A 14,068-nucleotide genomic window follows, 5' to 3' on the forward strand; every position below is an offset into this window, starting at 1 on the left:
TAAATGATTTCCAATATACTGTAAATAGGAAAGAAAAGGAAGGTTCAAAATAGTCATACAACACACAGTTGGGGATTAGGAATGAACATAAATGCACAAAGTTCATGGTGGTTATCCTGGGGGAGATCAAAAGTAGATAACTGAATGAAATTATGCATTTTTCACTGGATACCTTTAGTAGACCTTCAAATTTTACCATGTATACGTATATGTTCTACCTAGTCAAAATATAAAAATCATTTAAACAACTGTAAAGATAATTGATGTTAAGAGAAAAATCCCTCTACAGGAAAAAGTTGAAGATTCAATACCACTCCAACATATCTACTTCTACACAAGCAAATGGTTCCTTTCTCTACCACACCCTTCTTTAAGCCTCCAGAAATCAGAAACATTAGAAGGGTCAAGAATAAGTCACCTCAGCCTATGTGGCTCAGTGGTTGAGCATCAACCCATGAACCAAGAAGTCGCTGGTTCAATTCCTGGTCAGGGCACATGCCCAGGTGGGCTCCATCCCTAGAGGCAGCCAATTGATGATGTTTCAATCTCTCTAAAAATCAATAAAAAATATTTTAAAAAGTAAACCAAATTTAAAAAAAAAAAAAAAGTCACCTCAGCCTTTTCTGATAGAATGCCTTCAGCTTTTTAGTTTTCTTTATTGCTCTAAAAGATGGGAGGGAAGAACACAAATTCAAAGAGATGGAAACGATGGCCACATGCATAACTACTTCTCTTGTGACCAAAAGAAAACCAGCTAATACTTTCTCTTCCATCCAGTAGGTCATGTAGTCTGAGGAGCAGTGTGGTGCAGAAAGAAGAAATTAAGTGTCTATATTCTACATTCTTAGCATATGAATAAAAAACCAGGCCTAGAAAAGCATATCCTTACTCACTGCAATAATTTTCAAAAGGGTTAGCACTTTATTGAAAACTGCAAAAATTAAAGAATAATACAAATGGCCCTAGCTAGTTTGGTTGAGTGGATAGAGCAACAGCCTGTGGACTGAAGGGTCCCAAGTTCAATTCCAGTTAAGAGCACATGCCTGGGTTGTGGGCTCAATCCCCACTAGGGGGCATGCAGGAGACAGCTGATCAATGATTCTCTGTCATCATTGATGTTTCTATCTTTCCTTCTCCCTTCCTCTCTGAAATCAATAAAAATAATAAAAAATTTTTAAAAATAATAATACAAATGCTAAAGTCATTACATTTTATGCTATTAAGGGCTGTTTCAAATACTTTAAAAATAAGTTCAAGCCAAATAACGAAAGTTATAGGAGAATCTGCCTCAGCAGATCACTGCAACTTTCCTGATGAATTCACTTACTACAATAAATCTGGGTTGTTTTAAAATGGATTTCTTACAGGACTTTGATTTAAAGCAGCTGTTACCAACTGGTGGTCCGCAGACCGCTGGTGGTTTGTGAGGTCTGAAAGGTTGGCGACCACTGATTTAAAGTGTTTTTGAAATGCCTTTAAAGCCTTTTCGAAGGTATTTTTCCCCCCTTTAAGTCCTATTTTCTATAAGACATTGATTTTACCAAATGTAGTTGTTCCAACATTAGTCCTTTTCAAGAACATACTTTAATATACTCGTTGACAAATAGATTACATTACTATCATTATGAAAGGTAAGTTAATTTAGCTGAGCATTTTTAATATAGCCAATTTAGTTGGTTCAATGGTTTCTAATAAAGCATAATAATGCATTGATAATTTCACAAACTCATTATGTGCAGGGCTCTTTACAAGTATATATTGAGAACAATAGATTATTAAAACCGTATCTGCCTTCCAGATGTTTACAACTTTGTAAAGAAATAAAAAAAAATCCTTGCTTGGCTGGTGTGCTCAGTGGTTGAATATTCACTCATGAAACAGGAGATTCCAGGTCAGGCACATGCCCAGGTTGTGGGTTAGATCCTTGGGAGGAGGTGTACAGGAGGCAGCCCATCAATGATTCTCTCTCATCATTGATGTTTCTCTCTCCCTTCCCCTTTCTCTCTCTGAAATAAAAAATAAAATAAAAATGGGTGCTTTTTTTTTTTTTTAAGAAATAAAAAGAATCCTTACTATAAGAAATACTACTATGTCCACTCCAGAAACTAAACAGCATTGAGAAAATTCAAAAACAATCCTTGAAGCACACCACACAATCTACAGGGGATTCCTTCTTTACTGTACAACACAAACTGTTTCCCACATGACTAGAAAACTACAGAACAGTTCATGAATTAATTATAACAGATGACTATCTGAAGACAGAAAAGAATTTTAGTGAGATCATTTTTGGGTTTTTAAATTATAAATGACAGCATATTTGGATTTTTCTTCTAGGAGATGCCTTTAGTTTTCCTCTAGAAATCTAAGCACATCTAGAAATCAGAAGGTCAAATTGCTTGGTAAGTACACTAGAATGCCATTAGAACTCAAGTTAATTATCTACTTCCTTTTAAACACTATCAGGCACCATAAATCTTTTGGAAAATGTGGATATCTTCATTTATAATATGCTACAGAAGAGGCTTTCCTACTGAATTATATCTGGAATGTGTGTGTACATGTAAATGTACATGTAAACACATGCAAACTAGAGCTTTCCCAAAATCTAGTTGTTTCACAGCAGTCTGATGGATTCATTTAACAAATTAAATGACATCAATACTATTTCACAAAATACTAGTCCATATGCCAGTCATTGTACTTCATTTTTTTTATTTGTACTCCATTTTCATCTAATTCAACAGAATTCTCAATAACTGCTCTACCACGAATTACTGATAGAAACTTGGACAAGTCTCAACCTGTATTAGGTTGTCTCCTTACCTGCAAAAGAGAAATATAATGATGACAACAACATTAGCTAACATTTACTGTCTACTATGTGTCAGGTATTGTTCTAAGCATATTATACTGTTCTAAGCATATATTCTCAAACCTATTATCATACGTAAACCCAACAACCATAAGGTACAGTTGCTATTATTATCACCAAATTACAGATGAGGAAATGAAGGCATTCAGAGCCCAGATGGTTTGGAACCCAGAACCAACCCATACTCTAAGTCATTAAGATGCAACTGTTAGTCACAAATCATCTGAGAAAGGCATATCAAAACAAAAATGAGTTATCATCTCACACCATCAACAAGTCAACAAACGCCAAGGATGTGGAAAAAGGAACACTGCTGTTTGTACACTGCTGATGGGAATGCAGACTGGTGTAGCCACTGTAGAAAACAGTATGGGGTTTCCTCAAAAAATTAAAAAATGGAGCTCCCATTTGATCCAGTAATCCCACTTATAGGAATATATCCCAAGAAATCAGAAACACCAATCAGAAAGAATATATGCACGCCTATGTTCATAGCAGCACAATTTATAATAGCTAAGATTTGGAAACAGAGCCTAAGTGCCCATCTGCAGGTAAGTGGAGTAGAAAACTGTGGTACTTCTACACAATGGAATACTATGCTGCTATAAAAAACAAAGAACTCTTACCATTTGCAACAGCATGGATGGACCTGGAGAGCATTATGCTAGGGGAAATAAGCCACTCAGAGAAAGATAAATATGACATGATCTTACTCATTTGTGGAATACAATTCACAACATAAACTAATGAACAAAAGTAGATCCAGAGACATAGAATAGAAGCTTGGAACAGACCATCAAACCTCAGAGGGAAAGCAGGCGATGGAGGGCGGGGAGGGGCTGTAAAACAAACTAGACGACTTGTATGTATCCTTAAGCACAGCCAATGAACCCAGACAGTAGGAGGGTGAGGGCATGTGCTAGGGGGTGAGAGCTACCAGGGAGAGGTCAATGGGGAAAAAAGGAAACATATAATACTTTCAACAATAAATAATTTAAATTTTTTTTAAATGCAACTGTCTAAAAATTGTAAGCCCCGCCGGTATAGCTCAACGTTGACCCAAAAACCAAGAAGTCACCAGTTTGATTCCTGGTCAGGACATATGGTATGCCCAGGGTTGTAGACTCAGTTCCCTGTGGGGAGTGTGAGGAGGCAGCAGATCAATGATGTCTCTCATCATCAACGTTTCCATCTTTCTATCCCTCTCCCCTCCTCTCTCTCTAAAAATCAATAAAAACATAAAATTGTAAAACATTTTCTGACCAACTTGTAGAATTCTTGTGACCATAACATTTAATTGGGCCTCCTAAAAGCATTTTAAAACCTTTACGTACTAATATAAACATAAGATATTTATTTTTAAAGTATATTTTATTGATTTTTTTTTTACAGAGAGGAAAGGAGAGGGATAGAGAGTTAGAAACATCTATGAGAGAGAATCATTGATCAGCTGCCTCCTTCACACCCCCTACTGGGGATGTGCCCACAACCAAGGTACATGTCCTTGACTGGAATTGAACCTGGGACCCTTCAGTCCGCAGGCCGCCGCTCTATCCACTGAGCCAAACCGGTTGGTTAGGGAAAGAATTTATTTTAATAAAGTTTCAGGGACAAAATTAATAATATTAATTGTAAGGTATCTAAGAAGTAAAAAGTTTTTTAAAAGTTAAAGAAATTGGAAGGAATCTTAAATTGTATCTAGCTCAACCTCCCACAAATGATAACATCTTTCATATCACATCCTTAGTAAGTGGTCACTTAATTTAATGCTTCCAGAGATGAAAATCTCACAAGTCATCCCATTCTATCTTGAAATGTTCTAATTATTATTAGAAATATTTTCCGTTAGTTCTAAACAAAATTAGGCTTTCACATGACAACCCTATAAATAATAATCACTGAGATATATTGCTCAACACATGACATTTTATTCAAGTCCCCTCTGAAATCTGATACTCTAATGCAACATGATACCCCAGAAAAAATCTGATGTTAAGAGAACAACTCTATTACCTCCCTTTATCTGTAACCAAATCATTCATTTTTCTTTTCTGACTGATAAGTCCATTAATGGGCTCATAATTAGCATATATTGCACTGGCAATCTCTCAATACTCTCTCTTAAGAGCTGTCGCAATCTCAGGGTAGAATTTAGAGTTCTATCATTTTAAATTAAAACTCTTTTTCATTTTGCTTCATTATCCAAGCCTGTAAAGCTTTTCTAAGTCTGAATTTCAAACCTTTCTCAAGCTATCTCTGTCAACTTTGGATCCTCCCTCTTCCTTCATAAATCCAATTATCATGACCAAATTTTCATTCTAGCCACTGAAAAACTGTTGAATAAGCTAAGACACTAAGACACCCTAACAAAGACCTTTACTCTGACATAAATGTAAATACGGTCCATCAACAAATTATAAAATCCTTAAATGACCTGCACTTCTCATCTACGGTGGCATCACAGAAATTTATTAAAACCTATCTCCAACATTTCCACCTTGGCCAGTGTGGGTGTCATTCTGTGCACTGAACTGAAAATTGTCAGTTCAATTCCTGTGGGTTCAATCCCTGATAGGCAATGTTTTGTTCTCACATCTATGTGCCCTCCCCTCTCCTCTCCTCCCCTCCCCTTCTCTCCCTTTCCCTCCCCTTTTCTCCCTTTCCCTCTCTTCTCTTCTCTCTCTCTCTCTCCCTTCCTTCCTTTCCCTCTAAAAAAAAAAATCAATTAAAAATCTTTTAAAAACAACTTTTAGGATTTTTGTTGGAACTTTTCTACATCATGAGGTGGAAGCATTATGATGTAATTACAAAAATTATCAAGCTTTGTGCTTTGAATGAATTCACAGTAGGTAAATATATACTTCAATAAATCTGAAAAAAATTCATCATCTCACATTTTTAATAATCAATCATTGTATATTTTATTATACTTGCCGCTTTTAGAAAATCTCTAAATTCATGACCCAATTTTCCATTTCTAGGCTGTTATTAAAAAAATCAAGTAACAAAATTCACATGAGCAATATGAAAAATAATTAGCAACAAGCTGAGTGAGAACCCAAAGTCCTCTCTAAACAGCCCCCTTTAGTTTTTAATACACTGACTCTGGCATCTACTTTGCAAACTATTTGCTTCCTTCAAGGTTTTAAGTGACAACTCTAGAAGTAACTAAATAAATAAGGGATCATTATAATAATAACAATGATACCAACTAACATTAATCATACTCCTTGAATCAAACACCGCACAGATCATGAATAGCTAGTTACCCCACTCTTCACAATCTGAAGCAGCACTGCTACCAGACAGGCCTCCTTTTAGTTCCTCATAACAACTGTCCCCCACCCCCACTGACCTGCTCGCCCACAACTGCCCCCTCCTGCTGGCCTGATCGCCCCCAACTGCCTGGTGGGATGGGGCCTAAACTGGCAGTCAGACATGCCTCTTGCAATTTGGGACTGCTGACTTCTAACTGCTCACCTGCCTGCCTGTCTGATCACCCCTAACCACTCTGCCTGCCAGCCTGCTCGCCCCAACTGTCCGTTCCCCCTACTGCCAGCCTGATCACCCCCAACTGCCCTCAGTCATATCTGGGAACAGGTCATTGGCCAGAGTAGGGATAGACACTGAAAGCGTGGGAAGATTGGAATACTTAATCTCCTAAACAAATGAGATCACTCTTTTGTTTGCTCACACTTGACTCCTGGCTTGCAGAGCAACTGCCAGACTCGAACCTTCCGTGCATGTATCACCCAAACTTTACTGGGCATGTGTCTGTTCCTTCCCTGTCCAGTCTCTTCCCCCAGGGCTCTGAGGGGAACACACCGGTGGCCCCCTGAGGAATGTTAAACTGCAGCTTCCTGACAAAGCTACATAAATCACATACCTACAATATCTGGCCTTTCCTTTGCTCCTTTCCTGTTAGTAATATCTAGGTCGATTACAACCATGTCACATAGACATTAACATACTCCTGCACTTACCCACATGGCCCACACTTATATGGAGCTCACACAATGGACTAATGGGCTACAACTAGCCTGACGCTGTACCCGACCCAACTCTACCGTGGAGTGAGCGCCTCTGGGCATTGGCTTTGCTTCTAGCTCTGCTGAATCCCCAGATGCACCTCTTCCAGGATTAAGGGAAATGAGACTTTAGAAACCAAGGGATGTAATTCCACGAAAATAAAGCTTTCTACCACATCTCATCCTTCCAGGGGGCCTTTAGAAATCTTATTCCAGAGGTGCCCCATGGACCTTATTCCTACCAGCAATGAAGAAAGACCAGCCAAGCTTTTCTCTGATAACAAACAGAGTGCAGTAAAACTCATTAAATTTTAATGAGGACTATTTAAGATATTTCCTGGAATTTTGCTTGATCAAATATTCTTGGAAATAACTGGGCCAGCTCAATTGTTAAGCAGAAATATTTACTAGGCCTGATGGCTTTAATTGGGTACAACAAAATTTATAGTACATTTCTAAACAACAGATGCATGTTTCCACTAAACTAAATTATGTAGTATTTATACATTCATCTTATTAACAAAGAGCTTGTTGTCTTCCCACTCTTAGACACTACTAACTCTCACTATATTATACTTCCTGCCAAGACTAAACAAAAAAAAAAAATGCCAGCCATCATAAGTAAAAGCTTTGAATATGCCTTGAGGCGTGGCATATACACACCAATTAAGAAAAAAACAAAGGTTATATTCAGCAATGTGAGACTTATTATAGCAATTCTATTCATTGGGAGGAAAAAAAATAAAGCCAGGGGAAAAAAAGGCAGAATAAAAGAGCTTTTGAATGGCAGTGAATTTCAACAAGTGAGTCAGGATAGTGAGTCATTTTCAAGTGTATTCCTCAAAAATGTGAACAGATACTACCATAAACCCTAAAATGCTAATTATAATCTGTGTCAAAATAAGGAAATAATGCTGCTTTATGTTGAATTACTGTTTTCAATGGGTCATAGTTTTGCCACAAACTTAAGAATTATATTTTAAGACCAGTCTCCGACATACTGACTGGAGATAGGGGCAGCTATAGAATATATAAGGGTACAGCTGCAAACAATGGCTTGGAAAAGTTCTATAATATCCTTTAAAGTGGGAAAAGGTAAAAAAATCCTTTTACATTGATGTTATACAATTTACATTATGCAAAGAATTAACACACATCAAAAAGGAAGCATGCCAACTAAACATGTTTTCAACTTTAAGTAATGAGACATTGATTTTTCTTACAAGAAATCCTTTCCCAATTTGCCTTTTACAACCAAAAGCATCATCATGTCAGACCTTCAATTCAAAGGCTTACTGTCATTTTTAACATTTTCTTTTTCTTTTAACTCTCTATATGTAATTTCTCACTAATTTCTGAACATGTTTTTCAATCATCCCTTACTTTTTTTTATTTCTCCCTTTACATTGGTCTACAATCACATTTTGCCCACAGAATATTTGTGGAATGGAAAAAAGAGTGTTGATTCAAGGCAGTCTATAGTATTTCCCAAGTATGGTCTATTGGAATCATTTGGTAGGTATGTCATAAATAATTTGCCAATAATAATAACTAAAATCACCTGTATTCAAGTATTTCTCTATAGTAACATTCCTCTCACTAACTTGGATTTCCATGTTTTCTTGTGAGAAAATTAAAGTGATGGCATTTAGGCAAGTATGGGAGATATAATACACAAACCCGTCAATGAAACCATTCACTCAATGAATGGCAGTTACTATCTATGTCACAACTATATAAAATATTAAAAACCAATGACCTTTAATATAATAGTGTTGAATGTATGCATATGTAAATTTGCTCAATTAATTAGCATTAGATTTGACTGGATAAACACAAAACTTAAAGTAGCAAGGCTAAAACAAGAGATGATGTTGATTTACCTCCTGATATCTAGGAAATCTAGATCTAAGTCTTCTAGGTCTGATATGAGGACTCTAGAGTCAATAGGATCCCAGGCTCTTCGATCTTTCTTCTCTAGAACCCTCTTCAAGGCTTCCAGCCTCAAGTCAATTCATGGTCCAAAGACTGGCTGTTGGATCTCCAGCCATTAAATTTGTATTACATACAGCAAGAATGAAGGAAGATGGGTAGCAAGAGTGTAAGAGGGAAAGAATGCCAACACTGCCCAGCCCAGATAAAAACTGCTAAGAGGAAGAAAACTCAACAGTTATCACTATCTCCAGGGCTGGGAATACAAATACTGGCACTCAGGGCACTTGAGTCAGACAGGGCCTGAAGACCAAGATCCCCAGAGAAAAGAAAACAAAGAGAAGTCAATCTAAAATCTCATTGCTTAACTCCATAACGTATTTGCCAATTCATAAGCAGCACAGACTTCAGGAAGCCAAGTAGAAACTAGCAATAGCAGTTAAAGAGCTAATAAACAGAATTTCTGGCAGTCCTGGGAGATAAAAATTGGAGTTCAAGACCCATGAAAGAGGCATGCTCCTGGTAGGCACCCCAGATTTTCAGCTGAGATCTCTGAATGACTATACCCTAGGATTAATGGAGAACTAGAAATAAACAAAGCCTTATAAATACTAAAATTCAGACTTGCAACAGCTCAAACATAATGAACAAAGTTGCTCTGTTTGTTATCTAACTGCCTGCCAGCAGCTGAAAATTTATTCAAAACCTCTACAAATTTTTCATGTATAATAATTGCCATTCAATGAAAAGTTTCCAGGCTTATGAAGAAATCATATCAAACGTAAAGAAAAGAAAAAAGACCCACAAGCTAAGATACATATTGCAGTATCTGACATAGAATTTCTTTTAAATTTTATAATGAACATGTTTAAGAAAACTGATGACAAAATGTATCAATAGAATCTCACCAAAGATTTAGAATCTTTTTTTAAGAATATATAAATTCTAGAATTGAAAAATGCAATCACTGAAATTAAAAACTCAACAGATAGCCTTAACAGATTAGACACAGTTAAAGAGAAAATTAATTACTAGAAAATCTCTAGACTGAAACAAGGGGGGTGGGGAAAGAAGGATAGAAAAGACATGAAAGAACATAGAAGATATTTGAGTCACAAGGAAATGGCCTGACACACATTATAATTGAAGTCACAGAAAGGGAAGATAGCTATAATGGTGTGGAAGTAGTTTTAAAGTTCTAATAATCAAGAATGCTAATTCACAGATTCAAAAGGCAAAATAAACCTTAGGCAGGATATATACAAAGAAAAAAACCTCCAGGGCACATAAGAGTAAAAAGTTCTGAAATTTGAAGACAAAGAAATTTTCAAATCAGCCAGAGAAAAAGATATATAACCTTCAAAAGAACAAAAATTTTCTAAACAGAAATTATTATAGTTGGAAGGCAATCAATTAACACTTTTAACATGCATGATGAAAATAGCCAGCAACTTAGAATTTTAAGAAATGTAAAATACATCCTTCAAATTAAATTAAAATAATACAGATATTTCCAGACAAACAATATCTGAGATATTTAATGGTCAGCACACATACACTAATATAAAAGGGAGTTAGTTCTTCAAGCAAAAAAAAAATGAGCACTGGTAGAAGAACATACATGAAGGAAGAAATAAAAAGGAATGAAAAAAGATAGCCCTAGCCGGTTTGACTCAGTGGATAGAATATTGGCCTGTGGACTCAAGGGTCCCATATTCGATTCTGGTCAAGGGCATGTTCCTTGGTTGCAGGTACATACCCAGTAGGGAGTGTGCAATAGGCAGCTGATCGATGTTTTTCTCTCATCAATGTTTCTAACTCTAACCCTCTCTCTTTCTCTCTGCAAAAATTAATAAAATATTTAAAAAGGTAAATATATGGATATTAAATACATAGGGCTTAAAATATATGTAGAATTAAAATATACATAAACAATACCTAAATGCAGAAGGGATATAGATAAAGTTAAAGTATGTGAACATCCTTAGATTTTTCTGATAAATAGGTAACTGCACTAACTTGCATTTTCTAATAAGGCAAGAATGAATAATGCAATCTAGAGTAACATAAAGAATAGCAAAAGAATTTATAGCTAACTAATAGATCTCAGAATAGATAATAAAATCTTTTGAATAACCTAAAATGTGACAAGAAATGACAGAAAAATCATTTAAAACCTGGGGGAAGATATAAACAGGAAGTCAGATTTATTAGACCTATAGATAACAGTAGTACATATAATAAACTGAACACTCCAATTAAAAGAAAAAATTTTCAAATTAAATGTAAACACATATAGAAACATCTTAAATATATCAACATAGAAAGTTTAAAAAGGAAAATACAAACAAATTTACCATGCAAACATGAATATAAAGAAGTTGACATAATTGTATTAGACAAAATAGATTTAGGCAAGAATAACTACTAGAAATAAAAAAATAACATATTTCATAGAAACAAAAGAATCAATCCATAAGAAAGACATAAATATCAGGTCTAGTAATAATTAATGTCGTTTTTAAACATTCGTTTAAAATCTTGCTTGGCGTTGACTTGTATTGACATAACCTTCAAACACGTGGTATCTACAGAACGTGTGAAGTGCAATTAACAAGTTTTGCTTGAAAAAGTTTGTGTTTGGTTTGGTTTTTGTTGCAAAACTAGGGCTAAGAAGATGGCGGATGAAGAGCATATTCGGCACTGCATGCTTTATGAGTTCCAATTAGGAAGAAAAGCAAGTGAGGCTGCAAAAAACATCTGTAGTGCTCTTGGTCAAGATGCAGTTAGCGCCAGAAAATGCCAGCGTTGGTTTGAGAAATTTCGCGAGGGAAATTTTTCGTTAGATGACAAGAGTGGTCAAGGCCGTGTGTCCAATTTTGATCAAGAAGCTCTTCAAGCTCTTTTGGTGCAAAATCCTCAAATTACCCAACAAGAGCTTGTGACAACTTTAAATTGTTCACAGAAAACAATTTCCAATCAATTGTGTGCACTTGGCAAAGTCCAAAAGTTTGGAAAATGGATTCCTCATGAGTTGACCGACAACAACCGTAATCAAAGAGTCACAATTTGCAGTTCGCTCCTCTCTCGTCAAAACCGTTTGCCCTTTTTAGAGTAAATTGTTACCGGAGATGAAGAATGGGTGCTGGATGTTAATTTGAAAAGGCGGCCTCAATGGTTGGACAAAAATGAGGCTCCGCAGCCCACGCCAAAACCTGACTTGCATGCGAAAAAAGTGATGTGTGTTTGGTGGAATTTTAAAGGAATTCTTCATTATGAACTTTTACCATCTAACCAAACCATTACAAGTTCAGTGTATAGTCCCCAATTGGAAAGGTTAGCCCAAGCTTTAAGAGAAAAAGAACCCGCGCTGATTAATCGGAAGGGCGTAATTCTTCACCACGATAACGCACGACCGCATACTGCAAGAATCACTACTGAAAAACTGCGCCAGTTGGAATGGGAAGTTCTCCCTCAACCTGCATATTCTCCTGATATTGCCCCTTCCGATTACCATTTGTTTCGTTCTTTGCAAAACTTTCTTCTTGGAAAAAAATTTAATAATGAAGAATGCCTCAAAAATGCATTGACCGACTTTTTGCATCAAAATCACAAGAATTTTACAACAGAGGGATTAAAATGCTTCCTGAGCGTTGGGCACAAGTAGTAGAAAACAACGGCAACTATATTGTTGATTAAATTTTGTTGTATTGTTTAAATAAATTCGATTTTAAAAAGGTATTAGAAAACGACATTAATTATTACTAGACCTAATATAAACCTAATAACATAATTTCAAAATATATAAAGCAAAAATTGGCAGAATTCAAAGGAAAAATAGACAAAATCACAGTGGGAGAATTTAAGATAGAGAGGTATCAGGAAGAGTATCTCTAAACCTCTCTTTAACAACAAATCAATCGCATTCAATACTTTTGAGCCTATCGATGCAGCTCTCAATTTCATTCAAAAACTTTGATATTTTTTATATTTTTTGCATGAAAGAAAAAAAGCCCATTGATTACTTCCTTTCGGGTCATAACTAGAGGAATTTAAATGAATTCTAGGGAATTCCATGTCCTCAGTTGAATTTTTAAGAGATTAATAAAAGCTAAGGTATACAACTCATTATGAATAACGGCTATCGTTAACTACATATCAGATTAACTTTGCTATATATGTTTTCTTTCTATAGTAAATTTCCTGCATGTTAATTGTTTTCATGTTCACTCAGCTCAATTTTTCATTCACAACTTCATTCAACACATTAGAGAGAAACTTGCAACCATCTGCTTAATAAAAACTAGACAATTTCTTAGTCATAGGAAAGTCACACAAAAAGACATATGGAGACCAATACCACAAAGCCAACAAGTATGATGCCCTATATTTTACAGAGCAATTAAAATGTGTTACCATTTTAGCATCTTTTTTATAATACAACCAAAGCAACTAAAGATGGGTGGTAACGTGTACACATTCCTCTACTTGGCATAAGAATTTAAAGTGGTGTCAATAACATATTCTAATTCAAATAAGACTTATTACTTTTTAAAATCAAACTTTAAAGTGGATTATCACCCATGTTAAATTAAAGTGATGGGGCTGAAAATCTGACTTGCGTGCTTTTAAAAGAAAATGGAAGCAGAGAAATTAAGGACAGTGAGTACAGACAACTACAGAGGGGAACAAAGAAATGAAACAGTTGCTGGCAAAATGAGAATCAAATTAGTATTGTTTCATTTGATTAATGATGGGTATGAGCCAACAAAAGAGGAAAACTGATGACACGAGACAAAGAATAGAGAACTGAGTGAACAATGTTTTGGGGAAGGTGAGAGGACAGAGAATTTAGTGCACAAGGAAAGGAGCTATCATTACATAGGCGTAGAGAGAGATCATCTACACTAGGAACAGGCAGACTACATGAGGTTAGTTAATATGATGTAGGTCACATGTGTCAAACACAAGGCCCTCGGGCCAAATCCGTCCCGCCAGGCCTTGCAATGTGGCCCGCACTGCGCTGTCATCACTGCACTCCGCTGCATTTCCATCACAATGACAGTTTATGACTGTTCAGTAAACCATTCGGTCCGCGATTTAGGCTGGATTTTAGATTTTGGCCCCTTCTCTGATTGAGTTCGACACCCCTAATGTAGGTAATTGACACTACTAGGAAGATAGTCTCACAAAGAAGGAAGCGAGATTATCAGCTGAGAACTGGATACGGAGA

The 14,068-nt window shown here is 36.1% G+C and overlaps 1 protein-coding gene across 3 annotated transcripts in view; it reads right to left on the reverse strand.

Annotated features, from left to right (window-relative positions):
- The window catches only part of USP6NL (USP6 N-terminal like), a 169,081-nt gene that overhangs the window by 93,799 nt on the left and 61,214 nt on the right, over positions 1-14,068 (reverse strand). The window contains exon 3 of one of the 3 annotated variants that reach the window (XM_036407977.2): positions 613-663. The exons of the other annotated variants lie outside the window; for them this stretch is intronic. The gene's annotated coding sequence lies outside the window, so the exon portion shown is untranslated. The remainder of the gene's footprint in view (positions 1-612; positions 664-14,068) is intronic. 3 annotated transcript variants of the gene reach the window in all.

This window comes from Pipistrellus kuhlii, unplaced genomic scaffold (assembly GCF_014108245.1).
Source record: "Pipistrellus kuhlii isolate mPipKuh1 unplaced genomic scaffold, mPipKuh1.p scaffold_m20_p_1, whole genome shotgun sequence".
NCBI classification, from domain to species: Eukaryota; Metazoa; Chordata; class Mammalia; order Chiroptera; family Vespertilionidae; genus Pipistrellus; species Pipistrellus kuhlii.